At 34.6% G+C, this 17,130-nt stretch overlaps 1 long non-coding RNA gene across 1 annotated transcript; it reads left to right on the top strand.

Annotated features, from left to right (window-relative positions):
• The first annotated feature begins 1,247 nt into the window (after window positions 1–1,247).
• Window positions 1,248–4,643, top strand: LOC311429892. Its single transcript, XR_014688450.1, has 3 exons — window positions 1,248–1,384; window positions 1,801–1,899; window positions 3,332–4,643. It is a non-coding gene; the product is annotated as an uncharacterized lncRNA (long non-coding RNA).
• Window positions 4,644–17,130: the final 12,487 nt, after the last annotated feature.

The following is a 17,130-nucleotide window of genomic DNA, read 5'->3' as shown; positions in this document are numbered from 1 at the left end:
AGCTTGCTGACCTAGTACCAGTATTTCCTTAATTACTGTTTATTTCAGGAAAACAGATTCACCATTATATCTGTAAATTCTTGTAGATCTTTATTTTCTGATTAAACTGAAATATATGTATATGTATATTTTGATTGCTCTTTATATATAGCTATATTTTAATTCCACGTAATTTAGAAAGATGCATTTTATTTACAAGTATGTAGTTTAGTTTATTAGTGCACTTACTAACTTGAAGGATATCTAATAAATTATTTTAGAGTCATTAATTGCATTATTGCTAGTAAGTAAATACTATTGTCACATATAAAAATGTACATAAATTTAACTAAAAATAATTTAAGTAAACTCAAACCTTCCAAGAGTGTTTTCTATGCAATTAAAATGAGGGAAATATTTAATGTTACAAAATTCATTTCTTATTTTGAATTCTCTTATGTTTTAAAAATGAAGAGAAGGGTAATTGAACTCTAGGAAAAGCTGATCTAATCATTTGTTCCACATCTCTGATTTATCACTGAAGAGAATCTCCTAATTAGCATTTTGACCTTTATGAAGATAATTTAGTGAATCTTTCATTAGTAGTAGATCAGGCAGGAGCTGTGGATTAAAATGCTAACTTTTTCTGATGGTACAAAGCTTAGTTTGAAAAGTTTTTTTAAGTTCCTGTATTTACTTAATTTGCTGTTTGGTTCTCAGGTGCCCACTGCTGATAGACTGCATTGCTGATGGAATACGACTTAACAGACAATGCACAAAATTTCAGTCTGGTTCTTAGGGAGGCTTTTTCAAATCGGTTGGACAGGCATTGTTTCTTGCAATACTTTTTGAAATAATCGTTAAGTGTATTAAGTATTAATGAGATGTATCAGTACACACCAAAAGCCTCTGATCGGTGTGTATATGTCCCACTGAAGGCTTCAAGAGCAGTAAGTTGTGTCTATACGTAGTATACACAGAATAGAGGAGGCCAGCTGATATTTTACAGATGTTTACTCTGTTTTCATGTTCTGGACAACAGTTAACATGTGTCCAACCATTTCTCCTGATAAGCAGTCTTTGTAAACTAATGGTTGTGGTGCCAGGTTGTCAGAGGCTTCAATATCACTCAGATTATTAACAGCTGTGGAGGCTCTTCAGCTGATGCTTGTCTCAGCTCTACTTGTGGGCAATCAGTGTAATACTGTTTCCCTAGTCTAGGCTAAAGAGGCTGTGTGAGTGCATATCTTATCACTCCTGAGCTTTAGAGAAGTTCCTGGGAACTATAGACTAGGGGGCATGCCTTCTTTATAGGTAAGATGTCACAGTCTGTCATATGAATTAAGAAAACAGAACATGCAGAAACAAGGTCTGTTGGGAAAAGGACGTTATGACTCCAGTAAAGGTAAAAACTGACTTAGCCTGCTAAAGTCAGGGCAGACGGGCAGACACAGTCAATAAACACATGGCACGTGGGCAAAGGGAATCCAGTAGACAGTAGTTTGAAGTTGTATAGACAGCTGTGAGACCTGCCCCCCCCCCCCCCCCCCATTTTTTTTTTTTTTTTAATTTCAGCAAGAAGGTAGAAACAACCAGAAAAAAAAAAATAAAAAAAAAATCTTGTTTTAAGCTCTGGGCATGGAAAAACTTGCTCTTACTGTAAAAATGTTACATAGATGTAATTCAAACAGTTAGTCAAATAGTAACAGTTGAAAATAAATTTGTATATTTGTGTACTTTTTAGATGTCAATACAAATTTTTGAAAATGAATGAATGGAAATTGGTTTTGCAAAATTTACTTAGACTTCCATCTTTGACAGTGGTTTGCAACTTGCATGTTTTGCACCTGAAGGAACAGACTAAAAGAAATTCTGCGTAAAACGGCTGCATTATTATTTCTGAAAAATGCATAAGGAAAGGTAAATGCTGCAAATACTATGTTGTAATGAATGTAAGTGATCCCTTATAGTGGAATCTCAAGCCTGGGAGAAGTGGAGTATATCCTAGTAACAAACTCCAGATGGAGACAGCAGGAAATATAAAGAGAAACGGCACTTGGAGGGAATACCTCCAAAATATAATTAAGGGGGCAGAAGGAGTCAAACAAGACGAATGAGCCAATGTTTTATTTGAGGTCTTGAGACTTTTTTTTTTTTTTTTTTTTTTTTTTAAAGATTTGTGGATATCTATGATTCTTAAACTGATACTGTTCTTGTTTTAGCACTAGCATTTGTATTTGAAATCTGTTTATGCTTAATCGCGAGTCTTACTTTATGACAGAATTCCTACATCTTTCACTTTTTATTTTTCTGTTGATTACATAATGCTAATTGCAGTATAAAACCATGTTCTCCCAAGTAACAATATATGAGAATTAGACTGTTAATTATTGCATTGCATTGCTTTTTTTGATACTGCCATCCAAGTATGATGAAGACTATTTAATGAACCAATGATGAACCTAGGTATTCCTTTTAAAACAGACAAATGCATGAAAGTACAGCCCATTAAAGGTTATTAAATGCAAAGGTAATACACCTGATTTAGGAGTGCCTAAACCTCAGGGTGCCTGAATATACACCTTACTGTGCTAAATTCTTTCTCTTGCTTACATGCTTCTTTGAGTATGTATGACAATGGGATTAGATCCTGTATGTCTGTTCTTATAATTCCTATACACTGATTTTCAGTATCCAAAGAATATAAAAACTTTTGTGCCCACTGTTCTTCTACCATATAGAGGACAGAAATAATTGGTTTTAAGTTTTTTGTTATTGTTCTTGTAACATTCTAACTAGGAGGGTTGAGGTGATATAAGTAGACAGAGACTTTGGAAAGATTTTCACACTCATTCTAACATATGCTTTGAAAAATAACCTTCAGTTGCATTGTATTCAGTGGTGTAATTATTTAAGATTGTGCCTTGTATTCCTTGTTGAAGTTTTATTGCAAAATAAAGATAAATCTCTTCATGGATACAAGATCAATAATTAGGATTAAAATAAATTAAAAAATATATTAAAATATTTTTAATTAAAATAAGATATATAAATAATTGAATCTCTGTGACAAATTGCTCTTCCCTCCTCCTCCTTCTCTCCCCCCTCCCCCATATTAGCAACTGACTGTGATTTACATATGTTGTAAGATATTTCACCAGAAGTGCCATTGCATACATGCAATCTAGAGGAAAGGTGAATCTTGATGTCCACTTTTTTAGTATACCACCTCCCCAAGAGTTTTTATTTTATTTTTTTCCATAGAAGTAATTTATTTCACTTTATATTAACAATCTAAGGATCTAGCAAATTCCTAAATCTCAATTTGTAATGTTGGGGTTTTTATCTGCAGATTACCATTGTTTTGGAAGATAGGATCTACAATCAGCACAAACTTTCTAAATTAGAGAAATGGATTGAATTCCTGAAAAATAAGCAGACTTGCAGAAGAAAACGAGAAGGGTTAAACGATAGGTTAGTTGCACAAAGGTAGAAGAAAAGAGCTGTCTAGATAGTTGTATCATACAGTAACATTCAGAGATTAAACTGAATGAAGAAGACTGAAGCAACATTCAGATATGCTGCATTATGATCATCACATCAGAAAATGAAGGAAGATTGTTCTGATCTGTTATTGCTCAATCAGGAGCTACATTTTTATTTATTTATTTTTAAGAAAAAATAAAGAACAAAGATCTGATACAAGTCAGAAGACACCTAAAATAATAGCCTTCGGAAAAAAAAAGCAAAGGTCACTACAGATAATGTGAAGACTTCAGAAACATTTGGACTTCAGTGGTTTGGTTTTATGGAAGTGTAAACTATCCATAGAAGATGACGTTTGAGATGGGAGGAATACATTATTTCTATTCGTAATTGACATGTTGTAGTGCTGATGATAATGCTGCAAAATGAAAGATTCCTTATAACTCCTGTGCAGCTGAAATTAGGAAAAATTAACAGGAATAAAAACAAACACTCATTTGTTTGAAAGTTTACAAATTTTATAGAAGTTTCCACTTTAAAACAGAAATGAAAACTTTAGAGTGAAAGTTGAGAGGAAGAATGTAAAGAAATTCTGCCTTTCAGACTTCCTTTCAGGATACAAAACATGGAAACAAAATCCAGTTTATATGGGAGTTTAAAAATTATATCATATTGTTGCATTCAATATTTTTTAATTTGAAAACACATTTCCATAACATTTTCAGTATTCTTGCAGTGTTAAGATTGTAACAATTCTATTCCCACTAAGGTTTCCATCTTTTAACATTAATCAAGCAGTAACTCTCATAGAGTATTCCTTATCTTTGTGATGAGTTTATACAACAAAATAAACTCTAGGTCTAAATCTGTGTTTAAATCAAGAATCTGAAATTATCTATAGATTTCTATTTTCTTTGGATCTAAAATATGAGATCAACCTGTATTTTACCATGTTGGATTGAGTGTGGAGAAAGCAAGAAAAGAAGAATTCCCCTCTGCCCTCCTAATTAACAAGCAGGTGCTATAGCAGAAACAAAGTGTCTCAGATGCCCCACAGGAATCTGTCACGTGAACAGGGAAAGAAAAAACTCTGCATGTAATAAGTGGTTCATTCCCTATTAAAAATTTGTAGACTTTTAAAAAGAAAGAAAGAAGATCTAAGGGTATGGAAAGTAAATACTGAGCTCTGTTTTTTTTTTTTCTTTTTTTTTTTTTCTGAAACCATAAGACACATAAGACATCTTAACTTGTTCAGAAGTTTTATGATTGCTTTATCTGTATCACAAGATAAATAATAATAATGAAAATAAAAATAACATTTTTTTATTTGGATTGTACGTTTAACAAAAGCTACTCTGAGAGGTGGAAGGCCAAAGAATTAGGATAGTACTTTAATCTTCCTCTTAGTGCCTCATCTTTCATATCTCTCTGAACTCAATACTTTCCCTTTTGACAGATTTTGAGCAAATAAAGCTTTTCTGTGGCCTGAACTGTCCTGGGTGAGTAAATGGAAAATCAACATTCTGCTAGATTTTATAGATTATTTAAACAGACTTAATGGGATTCTCTTATATACCAGAAAAGAATATAAAAAAATGTAATGAGGTGAAGATACTATACAGTATCATTAAATAGAAAAAAATATTTAATCATGAAAATGACATTGCTATGATGGCTATTTGTTCTGAACCAATACACTCTGAAAACAAACGGGATATAGAGTGTGAGCTATTGTCTGCAGCGTTTTGAACAGTTTGGCAAATTCATACCAGAAATTCATGTACTTCCCAGTGCTTTTGTGTCATAAAATATGCAATTTTTAAAGAGCAGGTACTTAACTAATAAGGTTCATGGTCTTTTGAAGCCAGCTTTTATGATCTTCTTTCTCTAAAGAACAATTTAATTAGATATCAAAATGTCACCTGCATTGAATAAAATCCCCAAATACTTAAGTTAGAGCAGTATGTTATCTGCAGAACGAAAAGGCATTGATATTTCTATTTCACCCTGTTGCTTTAGAGAGTATGAGAGTAAGAGGGAAAAGTCACAATACTTGTTTACCACCAGAGAAAAGTTGTCAGATAGCAATTTGAGTTGCTATCTGTTCATGAGAGAATTTCCATCAATTTCACTGAGTTTTGTATATGAGTTCAGGGTTTTTGACTTAGCAGAAAAAATAGGATTATGTTCAGTGATCAATGTTATTAATGATTATTAATGCTTATAAATGATTAATACTGTTATTTATAAGATACAAAAAGAAATAGAAGACTAAACAAAAAAAAAATACTTATAATATACCCAAAGTTATAATTTTATCACACAATAATGAATGTCCTGGTACAGGTGGGAAGACATTTTTCCTCTGTTAACTCCTTTAGCTATGCCTAGACTTTTAAAAATTAATCATTTTTGAGCACGGCATTATTGTGTGTTATTGAGCACTGCAAGATTTCACTGCATGAAATCTAGTGGCTGGGTGGGATATTGATGTCAATGTACAGTACATTGTACATTTACTACAGTAAACAAACATGAAAAACTATTAAGAAATGGAAATGGTGAATTAATGTATTCGGTCTTATGCTTTTAAAAATTTGATCTGAGGGTCAAATTCCACAGAGAGCAGTGGTCTTACAACACATGCCTAGTAGAGAAACCATAGTATTCTCCCCACAAATTTGCACAGGATAGAGAAGGCAACAGATTTTACAGTTGTTGAAAAATGCAAATCCTTCAGAAACAAGTAAATCAGCATTTGCTCTTGAATCTTGAGACAGACTGTCCTGGTTTTGGCTTGGACGGAGTTAATTTTCTTTCTAGTATCTAGTATGGTACTGTGTTTTGGATTTAAGACGAGAATAATGCTGATAACATGTGGATGCTTAGCTGTTGCTGAGCAGTGCTTACACAAGGACATTTCAGCTCCTCACACTGGGCTGCCAGTGGGCAGGCTGGGGGTGCACCAGGAGCTTGGAGGGAACAGAGCCAGGACATCTGGCCCAGGCTGGCTGAAAGGATGCCCCACACCAAGTGATGTTGTGCTCAGCAATGTAAGTTGAGAGAACAAGGAGGAAGGGGAGACTCTGTGTGATGGCACTTGCCTTGCCAGGTAACCATTATACATGATGAACTGTGCTTTCCTGGAAATGGTTGGATACTAGCCTGCCAATGGGAAGTAGTCAAAAACTTCCTCACTTTGTTTTGCTTACACACACAGCTTTGACTTTACCTATTAAACTGTGTCATGCCTATGATTTTTCTCTTTCACCTTTCAGATTCTCTCCCCATTCCTATTGAGGGGGAATGAGTAAGAGTCAATGTGGGGCTCAGCTACCCACTGGGGTTAAACCACAATGCAGGGTCTAGGGTCAAACTTGTGGAAATCAGATACCTGTCCAAATAGAGCTGCAAGATATTTTTTAATAAAACAAACAGCTGCATAAAAAAAAAAAAAAGTAATTTTAAATGCACATTAAATTTTCTTCCACTTCAAGCAAATGCTGACATTTTTAATCTTATGCACATTTTCTGTGTATTTTAATTACAGATGTAATTTAAGAGCCACTAAATATATATTCCAATAGAATTTTGGTTGGGCAATGAGTGCAGAATGTGTTTCATTGTTAATTAGAGGACTTAAAAGAAAATATTAACATTTTTGTAAAGATACAGAATATTTTATTCTTTTTAATAAAGTTCTAGCCTTTTTAAATTTATATATATATATATTTATTTTCAGACTTTCTGGATAACAGCTGCATTTCAGACCAAAAACCGTGACCCAGGTTTTACATTGATGAAGAGGGGATAGCAAGTAATAGCAATACAGCTGTAAATGTTTAAATTACTGTTCATCATACTGTGGGAGGATGTGTGAGGATTAGTGTGCTTACTGCTGAGAATCAAGGTCTCCCTTGTGACAGAAAGAGAGACCATTTCCTTCCTACCACACTGTTTAATTCAGTATAACTGTCCTCTATCAGGACAGGACTGGGAGAATAATAAACCAAAATTAATAAAAGTCCAATAAACTGTTCTTGAAAGTAGGTGACAAGGAGGCAGGTATGTCACAGCCTGGAGGCCAGGAAAGAGTAGCTTTAGGATGTGTTTTTTTTCCTCTGATTTTTAATATATTTTGTCCTGCGATCTGCATTTCCTACGTTGCAGCTGCTATATGGATACACCTCCAACAGATTTCATTTGGATTTTCTGTGTTTTATTTATTTATTTATTTATTTTTCTTCATTTTTCTTGCAGTCTAATTCACATGGACAGGCTTAAGCAGTGTTCCCAAAACCATTGTGAGTTCCGTATCAGCCAGAGATGAGCAGAAAATAGCCTGAAAGAAAAAGGTGTAATCCACACAGTTTGTCTGTGATGGTTGATAACTTCAAATGACCCCAGACCTGCCTGCATTTCACTGCTTTCAGAAGCATGTGAACCACACTCCCATGCTAATCAATTGCAAACTGCCAGTTGCTTTCACTGACAGTAGGACTGGACTAATACATTTAAAATGTGGGTGGAGTATTCAGTGAAATGACCTGTCAAAACAATCATTCAGTCCGCAGGGTGACTTACCACCCTTAGGCATAATTAAATAGATCAAGCTCTTCTCTTTCATTTCATGCTGCTTTTTATTTATTTTCTATTTATTTATTTTTCCCAGCAAAAGCTTTGTTTAGAGCTTGTGGCTTGGTACCAAGTACCTTTTTATTCTGTGCTTAAAATAATGTAATGCAAAAGAGTTGGTTGACTTTTCACAGTGAATTACAAAAAGAAGTTAAAAATGTCAGAACACGTACACAAAACTTTGGAAATGAGCCACCTAACTTGTCTGTTTTAGTTTGTTTTCTACCCTCTCTGTCACTGTTTTTGTTTGTTTGTTTTTGTTTTGTTTTGTTTTTCCCCTCACTAGCAGTATTTTAATGAGGCTGTGTATAGTTAAAGGAAAGTACAGATTAGATCAGATACCACAGGGAGTATGTAAGATGAAAGCTTACCCTTTCAGAAGTCTAATACTACTAGGTTGTGCTGAAAAGCAGAGTTCCAGTTAAATAACAATATTGATTTATCTTTAAGGCACAGTATTTCCTATCTATTTTACATATATATATATATATATATATATATATATACACACACACACACATATCTAATATATATATACATTTAACATAACATTTTTCTATAATGAATAGTATATTTATTTTTATTAAAGGATATCATGGACACTTCTTTATGGATTTTTTGTCTAATTTTTGTTTTAACAGAAACTAGCAGCAGTCTCCTGGATGACAGTATACTGTTTAAAAACATTATTAAATCTGTATTCAGAGCAGCTTAACAGAGCTTCTCAATATTTTTAGGAGTGAACCAGTAAACCAAATATTTCATCATTTTCATTCTTAATAGGGTCACTCTGTTTCTAGATGGGTTTAATCTGCATATTCTGAAAAGTAACCTAACATAACCCTTGATTCTAAGACATAATTTTAAATGTACACTAAGAACATCTTAGGAAATCCTGTTGTATTGTAATAAGGTTGGTTTTCTTAAATGGATTTCTGCAATAACACAGTATAAAATAGTTATTTGAAAATTTTGGATTATCCATCCAGGACCATGAAAAAGTAATTTGGTAAAATGCATAAAATTCTCAGAGCTACTCAAACTGTCAAATACAAATGTTCTTTCATACAATCAAAGACCATTATAATTTTAATGGAATCTGCTGCAAGTAAAAATATGAAAGAAATAATTACAAGTTTTATGTACAGGGGACAATCTGAAATAGTAACACTGAAATGTGATTGAAAAGCAATTTTATTATATCATTCAGTACTATTTTAACAAAAAGTAGAGAAAGAATAGTGTTAAATGTTATTCATAAAGGGGAAGATATTATATATAGAAAAAAAAAAAACACTTTTCACTCTTCTTTCATTTGGCAGTGTATTTCTAACTTCTCTTCATCCTTTAAACCTTTCTATCTAATTCATTTGAAATAAATAAATTGTTAGTGTACATAAATTTTGATTTACAAGGTGAAATAGACTTTCTGCAGTCAGAAAAAAACTGACCATTCTCAGCAAATTATTTAAATAAATGGTATGAAAAGAAGTACTTGTGAAAAATGTTTCATATTCCACAATGTATCTTTACAATTTAGCAAGTTCCAATGTCAAAACTGAGTGGAAAAAAAAAAAAAAAATTAGAAGCATCATTTTCCCCCCCAAATTGTAACCACTTCAGAATCTGAAGTGACACTCATTGATTCCTTTCATTGCAATAAATATTTTTTAATTCTTTGTTCATATTTGAAGTCAGTGAAAAATATTAAGGTTATTGTCAGTAACCTGACATATGTTTTGCTTTTTTTTTTTTTTTTTTTTTAAATAAAGTCCTTGTAAGATTTCTATTTTATTTATATATTTTTTTCCTTTCTATAAATATCCTAGATAATCACCTGTGAAAAAACAGTGAAACAGTTACATAACCTTTACAAGCTGGTGTCAGTGTATAGGTGTATGTTTGTACACCTGTGTAGCTGAACTGCTTAGGAAGCAGATAAACTGAAGCCTTGGAAACTGCAGTCCTCTATTAATCTCTGATAGAGATCCAGATCTGGATCTCTGATAGAGATCCAGAGGGATTTTCCCTCTACAACATTTCTTAGTTCTAGCTTGAAAGTACCATGTTTTGGTACTCTATAATTTATCTGTTTTTTTCCTAGTTACTTTGACCAATGATTGAAGCAGTAGATTAATAGCAGGAGGAACTTTTGACTTTTTAGAAATTACAGACATAACCAACATATTTTATGTGGACTGTGAAGTAGTTATTTTTAATGATCACTCAAACTGCTGAAAATAAAACTATCCGCAGATTAAAAGCATATTTTTTTTGTTTGTTTTTTTTTGTTTCTTTGTTTGTTTCACTTAAACTGGATGAAAATCTTTCTTGTCTATCTCCAGGATTATGTTTTGTCCAAAAATCTACTGACAAAAATATATGTAATCACGTATTGAATCAAGATGATATTTTATGGGAGATGTTCCTCTGTCTCTCCTCCCTTCTCTTTACCCCTCTCCTCCCCCCCTCATTTTTTTTTTTTTTTTTCTTCTTAAATTCTGTACTGGATGGGTAAGGCAGAAGCATTAAGATACTTTCAGATAGTCCTACAAAATGTTTGGACACTTAATTTATTTAACAACTCAACAGATCATAAAAAATACTTTTTGGATTTTTTTCTTATCTTTGTTCATGACCACCAAATATGTCACTAGTAAGAAAGGACAATTATCCACTTCTTCCATTTGATTCAAATTGACTGTATGGGCAATTGATGTATTCACTGTCTGTTTTATTTTTTGTTTTATGTTCCTTGCAAATAATGCTGCCGTGGTTTAACCTGGCCGGCAGCTAAACACCACGCAGCCGTTCGCTCACCCTCCCCCCTCCCTCTCTGGGACGGGGGAGAGAAATGGAAAGTGAAGCCCGTGAGTTGAGATAAAGACAGTTTAATAAGACAGGAAAATAATAATAACAAAATAATAATAATAATAATAATGATACAATGGTGATAATAGGAAAGTAATAATAATATGTACAAACAAGTGATGCACAATGCAATTGCTCACCACCCGCTGACTGATGCCCAGCCTAACCCCGAGCAGTCCGGCCCCCTCCCCCTGGCTAGCCACCCCTATATATTGTTTAGCATGACGTCAGATGGTATGGAATACCCCTTTGGCTGGTTTGGGTCACCTGTCCTGGGTCTGTCCCCTCCCAGCTCTTACTGCACCCCTAGCCTGCCTGTTGGCAGGACAGAGCGAAAGGCTGAGATGTCCTTGGCTTGGTATAAGCACTGCTCTGCAACAATTAAAACATCGGGGTGTTATCAGCACTCTTCTCATCCTAAGCCAAAACACAGCATTGTACCAGCTACTAGGAAGAAAATTAACTCTGTTCTAACTGAAACCAGGACAAATGCATAATCTTGATAGCATGTATCCCTCAATCTGTAATATCGAGTTTGACTTACCTTTACAAATTCAGACTCAAAGAAAATGACAATGTGTTTCAGTATAGTAAAACACCAATAATACACTGAAGACCTTTATCCTTAGTGACTGTGACAAAAAAGTGAAGTCATTAGATCTTATAAATGTTTAATTTCATTCCAGCCTAGTATGGAAACAAAATTATCTACCTTCTGACTTGCTAAGTCTTGTGTAACAACAGAAGGTGTGGTGGTGGTGTTGATGGCGATTGTAGTAAAGGAAGTAAAAAATTGACTTATGGTGGTTACTGGTAGAATTATGCAAAGGAAATGGAAGAGCTCTCTCTCTACGTATATGTACCTCTTGACAAAGTGGGAAGTAAGGAGTGAAAGATTCATTATAAATTGAGATGTACAACTACTACAAAAATAGGGTTAAGTGAACATTTGTTTCAGTTCTGCACAGCTGTTTCTCCAGATCATGTTCCTGCTCCTTAATATTCATTGCTAGCAAACACTCATGCAGAGAAATTTTTGTTCAACATGAATATTTAGGAAATTGCTGTTCTCTAGAAGAATATTTAATTTTATATGCAAAATGCCCTGCATTCATGAACAGTTCTACAGATTTGTTATTCATCAGTTACTGTTCTTCTCATTCATAAGTTCCATTCCTTTAGTCAAAAAACAATGAAACTGTCTCTTTAGCAATCATATGCAAATATTATTATTATAACAAATAATCACAGCAAAAAGATGATAAAACATGCAATAGGTTAATTTCTCTAATCTTTTCAAAACATTATTTACAAAAAACTTATTTAAAATTACATATATACTTTTTCTTTTGAAAGCAAATGGCTGAAAAAAATCATTTGAGTAAGCTTGATACATTTACTTTAGTACTGAATGATATATGTAGGGAGCATACAAAACTTAGTTTATTTTTTTAGAGAACTTGCAAGCCAAAGATAAGACTGAAAAGGTTCAGCTGGTCTATTTAACCTCTTTAAAATCCAAAAGTTTCAGACTAAAGAAAAATCTCAAAAGTCTGATATTATTGTTTGATATTGATTGATAAAATTACTGAATTTTTCTCCTAGGGAAGTGAAAATTTTCATGAAAAAATACATAGGAAATAATATAGAGAATTATTATACCAATTGTTATCAATGGATAGAAAAAAGCACCCGTTTCTTTCCTCACTGTTTAAAGCATACAATGCAAAGAAAATTTTAGGAATATGTTTAGAGTGGGCTAAAAAATAATCATACAGTCACTGAATGATCATAAATATAGACTGTTGATTTCCAGGGTCACCTCCTCCAAAGTCAAGAACAGTCCATCGCCATGTGCAGGAAGCCAAGCAAAAGTGGCAGGAGGCCTGCATGGATCAGCAAGGAGCTCCAAACAAAACTCAGACATAAAAAGGAAGCATACAAGAGGTGGAAGCAAGAATGGGTGAGCCGGGGGAAATATAGAGACTGTTCAGCTATGCAAATGTGGGGTTTGGAAAGTTCACCTGGAGCTGAATCTGGTGAGGTGTGGGAGTGAGTTGTGGCCAGTACTCTGGGAGGTAATATAAAGAGTTTTTTAAAATATGCAAGGAGCAAAAGGAGGACCAGAGATAATATTGGTCTGTTACTTCATGAGGATGGTCACCTCACAAATAGGGATGCAGACTAAACGGACATGTTCTTCTTCACCTCTGTCTTCAACACAGAGGCCCTGAGATCCCTGGAGCCCAGGAGGACTGTGACTGCAGGAACAATAATCTCCCAGCCAACTCTGAATTTATGTGGTATTTGCTGCTCCAGCTGGATGTGTGTAAGTCTATGGGGCCCAATGGGATTCATCCAGGGTACTCAGGGAACTGGCTGATATTACTGCAAGACCTCTCTCAATTATTTTTCAGTAGTCTTGGAAATTTGGAGAGGTCCCAGTTGACCGGAAGCTGACAAATGTCCCAGTGTTCAAGACGGGTAAGAAAGAAGACCCTGGTAATTACAAGCCTGTCAGTATCACTACAGTACCTGGTAAAGTTATGGAGAAGATTGTTCTGGAAGTTACTGAAAAAACCCTGAATTACAATGTAGTAATTGGTCAACACAAAAATGGGTTCACGAGGGGAAAGTCCTCTTTAAATAACCTAATTTCCTTTTATGACAAGGTCACCCACCTAGTCAACCAAGGGAAGCCAGTGTGCTTAGTGATATGGTTTAGTGGAGGAGTTGTTAGTGTTAGGTCAGAGGTTGGACTAGATGATCTTGGAGGTCTCTCCCAACCTAGATGATTCTGTGATTCTGCGTAGTCTCTTTGGATTTCAGTGAAGCTTTCAATACTTTTCTCACAGTATCCTTCTGGACAAAATCTCCAGCATACAGACAGATAAAAACGTAACATTATAGATGAAGAATTAGCTGATGGGTCTGGGTCAGGCTCAAAAGGTTGTAGTAAATGGGGTTACACCAGGCTGGTGACTATTTAGGTCACCATATTTAGGCGGTAGGTTGGTTTTCTCAGTGTTTTCATAAATGACTTGGATGATGGACTTGAATATAACTAAGTAAAGTTGCAGATGATACTAAATTGGGTGGAGCTGTTGATTCCCTTCTTTAAGGGAAAGAGAGGCCTCGAGGAGATAAAATACAAATTAGAGAGAAAGCTGGGTAAAATATGAAGTTTAACAAGAGCATAGGTTTGGACTGCAAGATCTCTGGAGGTACCTTGTAGCGTAAGCAGTGTTCTGAATGCAATGTGATTACTTCTCGTATAAAATGATCTTCACTTCAGTTGATAAAACTGAGCTATTCAGGCGAGTCTAACACATGTGAGAGAGGATCTGAGGCCTTAGCTATTCTTTTTGCTAAACCATGCAGGGAGGTAGATTTAGATTAATTTTTATAAATGTATCTAACTCCCACATTTGAGTGGGAAAGACACAGCATCAGTCTAAATGGCAAGACTATGCTGTACCATGTACTGTGGATGTTCCTGCTATGCAAACCCATGCTAATGGAATTTGATATCTAAAGCCCCTCTATTCTTTCCAGTATATTCCATAAATTCTTCCTGGATTTGATTTTATTACCTTTCAACAAACTGATGGGTTCAGCACTCCCTCTTGTTTTTGCTCTCTATATTTCTGCTTTTGATCCAGCTCTGCTGAAAGTAATTACATGTCACTTTTTGAACCAGTGGTACAAAGTACCAAATAACACATAAAGTAAACCACTCAGAGCCAGCAGCTAACTATACTCATTTATAATTGTTTTACTATATCGATTGTTTTTACTACCATACTTCAAACAAATGCATTGAATATTTCCATTTCTGTGTTTCTTTCTCCAGAAAAGTACACATTCCCAAACATGTATCCAAGTGAAGGGGATTAACAAGTTTCTGTTTTTTAAAAAGTTGACAGAATCAAGATTTGTGCCCTATACTTCAGTTACAGCAGTACTGGGAATAGGACAGCAGAAGGATCTGTTGTCTGTAGGCAGTTACATGTACATGCAGACAACTTCCCTGATACTGAAGAACACTGGTAGATTTTGATATACTAAAAAACATACCACATTTTTCAAGAAGAATTTTTTAATGAATATTTTTCAATCTGAATTCCTCTTACAAAGTCTAGGTTGTGTAAGGAGTTCAGATGAGCAAAACGAATGACCTACTTTCGTATTCACATTAATTATTTAGTTTTTCATATTTGACATGATAGGTATACATGAATGTCTGGGCTACATGTGTATACATTATGTATTTAATACTCTGTTCTACTCAAGTTTTCAGACAAGAAAACTCATACATTTTCTCAATTGAAAATATATACCATCTTTGCATTCAGACACACTATTACTGTATGAGTATTTTCTCAATAGGTTAATATTATAACATTATGTTATTTAATTTAGTGGTTATTCCGGTCCTTTTGCTTTGAACCATGATAGTCACTACTGCAGATAGACCAGTGGATACAGCAGGGGACTGCTGTAGTCTTTCAGAAACTATTAGCTTAGATATCTTATTTTGATACACCACTCAAAGAAAAAGAAAAATCCAGAAAATCTTAAAAAATAACTGATGAAACAAGGAAAGAAAATAGAATGGCATGAACGTATCCTTCAACTAAAAATGGAACCAAGAGACAAGAATGAAACATAAGCAGTCCAAATTTGCCACAGTTTTTGGTTTTGTAAATGTGCATGATCTATTCCCCCCTGCCCCGGTTTACTGTTCTATGTGAAAGCTGGGTCCCATAGAGTAAAATATGTTGCTTGCTCTATCACATTTATAAATAATGAAAAATAACATGACAAGGATTATTAAGCAGTGTAAAGCAAATAAAACAATGGAAGCAGAAATAACTAGGTATCAACATTCTTCCTGAACAGTTATTTCTATGAATTATGATAGCATAGCTCAGTACATCTCTACTTGGTAACAAGCAGAGACTAGAAATGTGTCTGTTTGAGCTTTTACTTTTGCTGAACAGTCTCTTGGACAGGACAAGAATACCATAATAACAATAGTAATAGAAAATCCATAGATTATTTCTCCATAACTGAAAACATGCTCTTTTCATGGCACTCTGAAATATTTATTTAATTTACTTCTAGAGGTGATACTCAAATGCATTTAAGAATGCTATTTACAGCATTCAATTTATTTAAAAAGTAGTTCTAAAAGAAATGTTAATCATGAGGGATTGTAAACCCTTACAGAATGAAACCTGTAACAAAAATCTAGAAAAAAATTTACTATCACCACCACAAAAAATGCAGTTACCTGCAGAAATGTCCAAGTGAAGTTATCTTGTTTTCATAACAATAAGAGTGGAAGAAATTTCCAGGGGTATTTAGTCCAGTCCTCTGCTGATTTACTTGCCCTGTTAGCCACTTCCAGGTTCCTTTAGGCAGCTACATGTATATCATACTTTATAGTAACACCCTCTCAACAGTTAACTCTCAATTTAGATGTCTGTATTTCATATCCCATGGTCAGGGTCCATTGCTCACTTTTTTCCCTCTCCCCATCTGTTCCCAGAAAGTTAAGTCATCACACTGCAGTACAGTCCCTGTCACGTTAAAGAAGAAGGTAGGTAGATAGACTTGGCAGGGTAAACTCAGCTGGGTGGGGGCCAAAGGGACCCTATGGGCATCCCAGCCCTGTGGAAAGTCCCAGCAGAGAAAGCAGGAGTCAGTTGACACAGATGTATTTGTTTTGTAAGATCTCTGCAATTCACTCTGTGGCACATTTGTACTGAACTTGTGAGAGAAGACTGGAAGAAAATCCACACTGACCACTTTGTGTCTCTGGTTTCTTAGGTTCCAGAGACTGCATGTAGTATGTTCACTTCAGTATAGGTATCATGCAATTTTATTATGATCTTTTGTGAGAGAGATTTATCCCAGCTCATGTCATGAGTCCCATTACTAATTCACACTGCCACAAGCAGCTGGGGACCTGATTCCTTATAACAGGTCAGCCAATCTACAGCATCCTGGGGAAATTAATCAGCATGTTCTGCAAACATTAGCTTTATGGTAGTCAGGTAAACATTTGGATTACTGTGGTAGAATATGAGAGACTGATCCTAGATCAAAACTGGAAAAAAAAATCTTCCTTGCCAACAGGACCACTGGCTGTTG

The sequence above is a fragment of the Aythya ferina genome (genome assembly GCF_964211825.1).
Source record: "Aythya ferina genome assembly, chromosome: 1".
Lineage (NCBI taxonomy): Eukaryota > Metazoa > Chordata > Aves > Anseriformes > Anatidae > Aythya > Aythya ferina.
The sequence above is the reverse complement of the archived record's forward strand: the minus strand, read 5'-3'. Positions and strand labels throughout refer to the sequence as shown.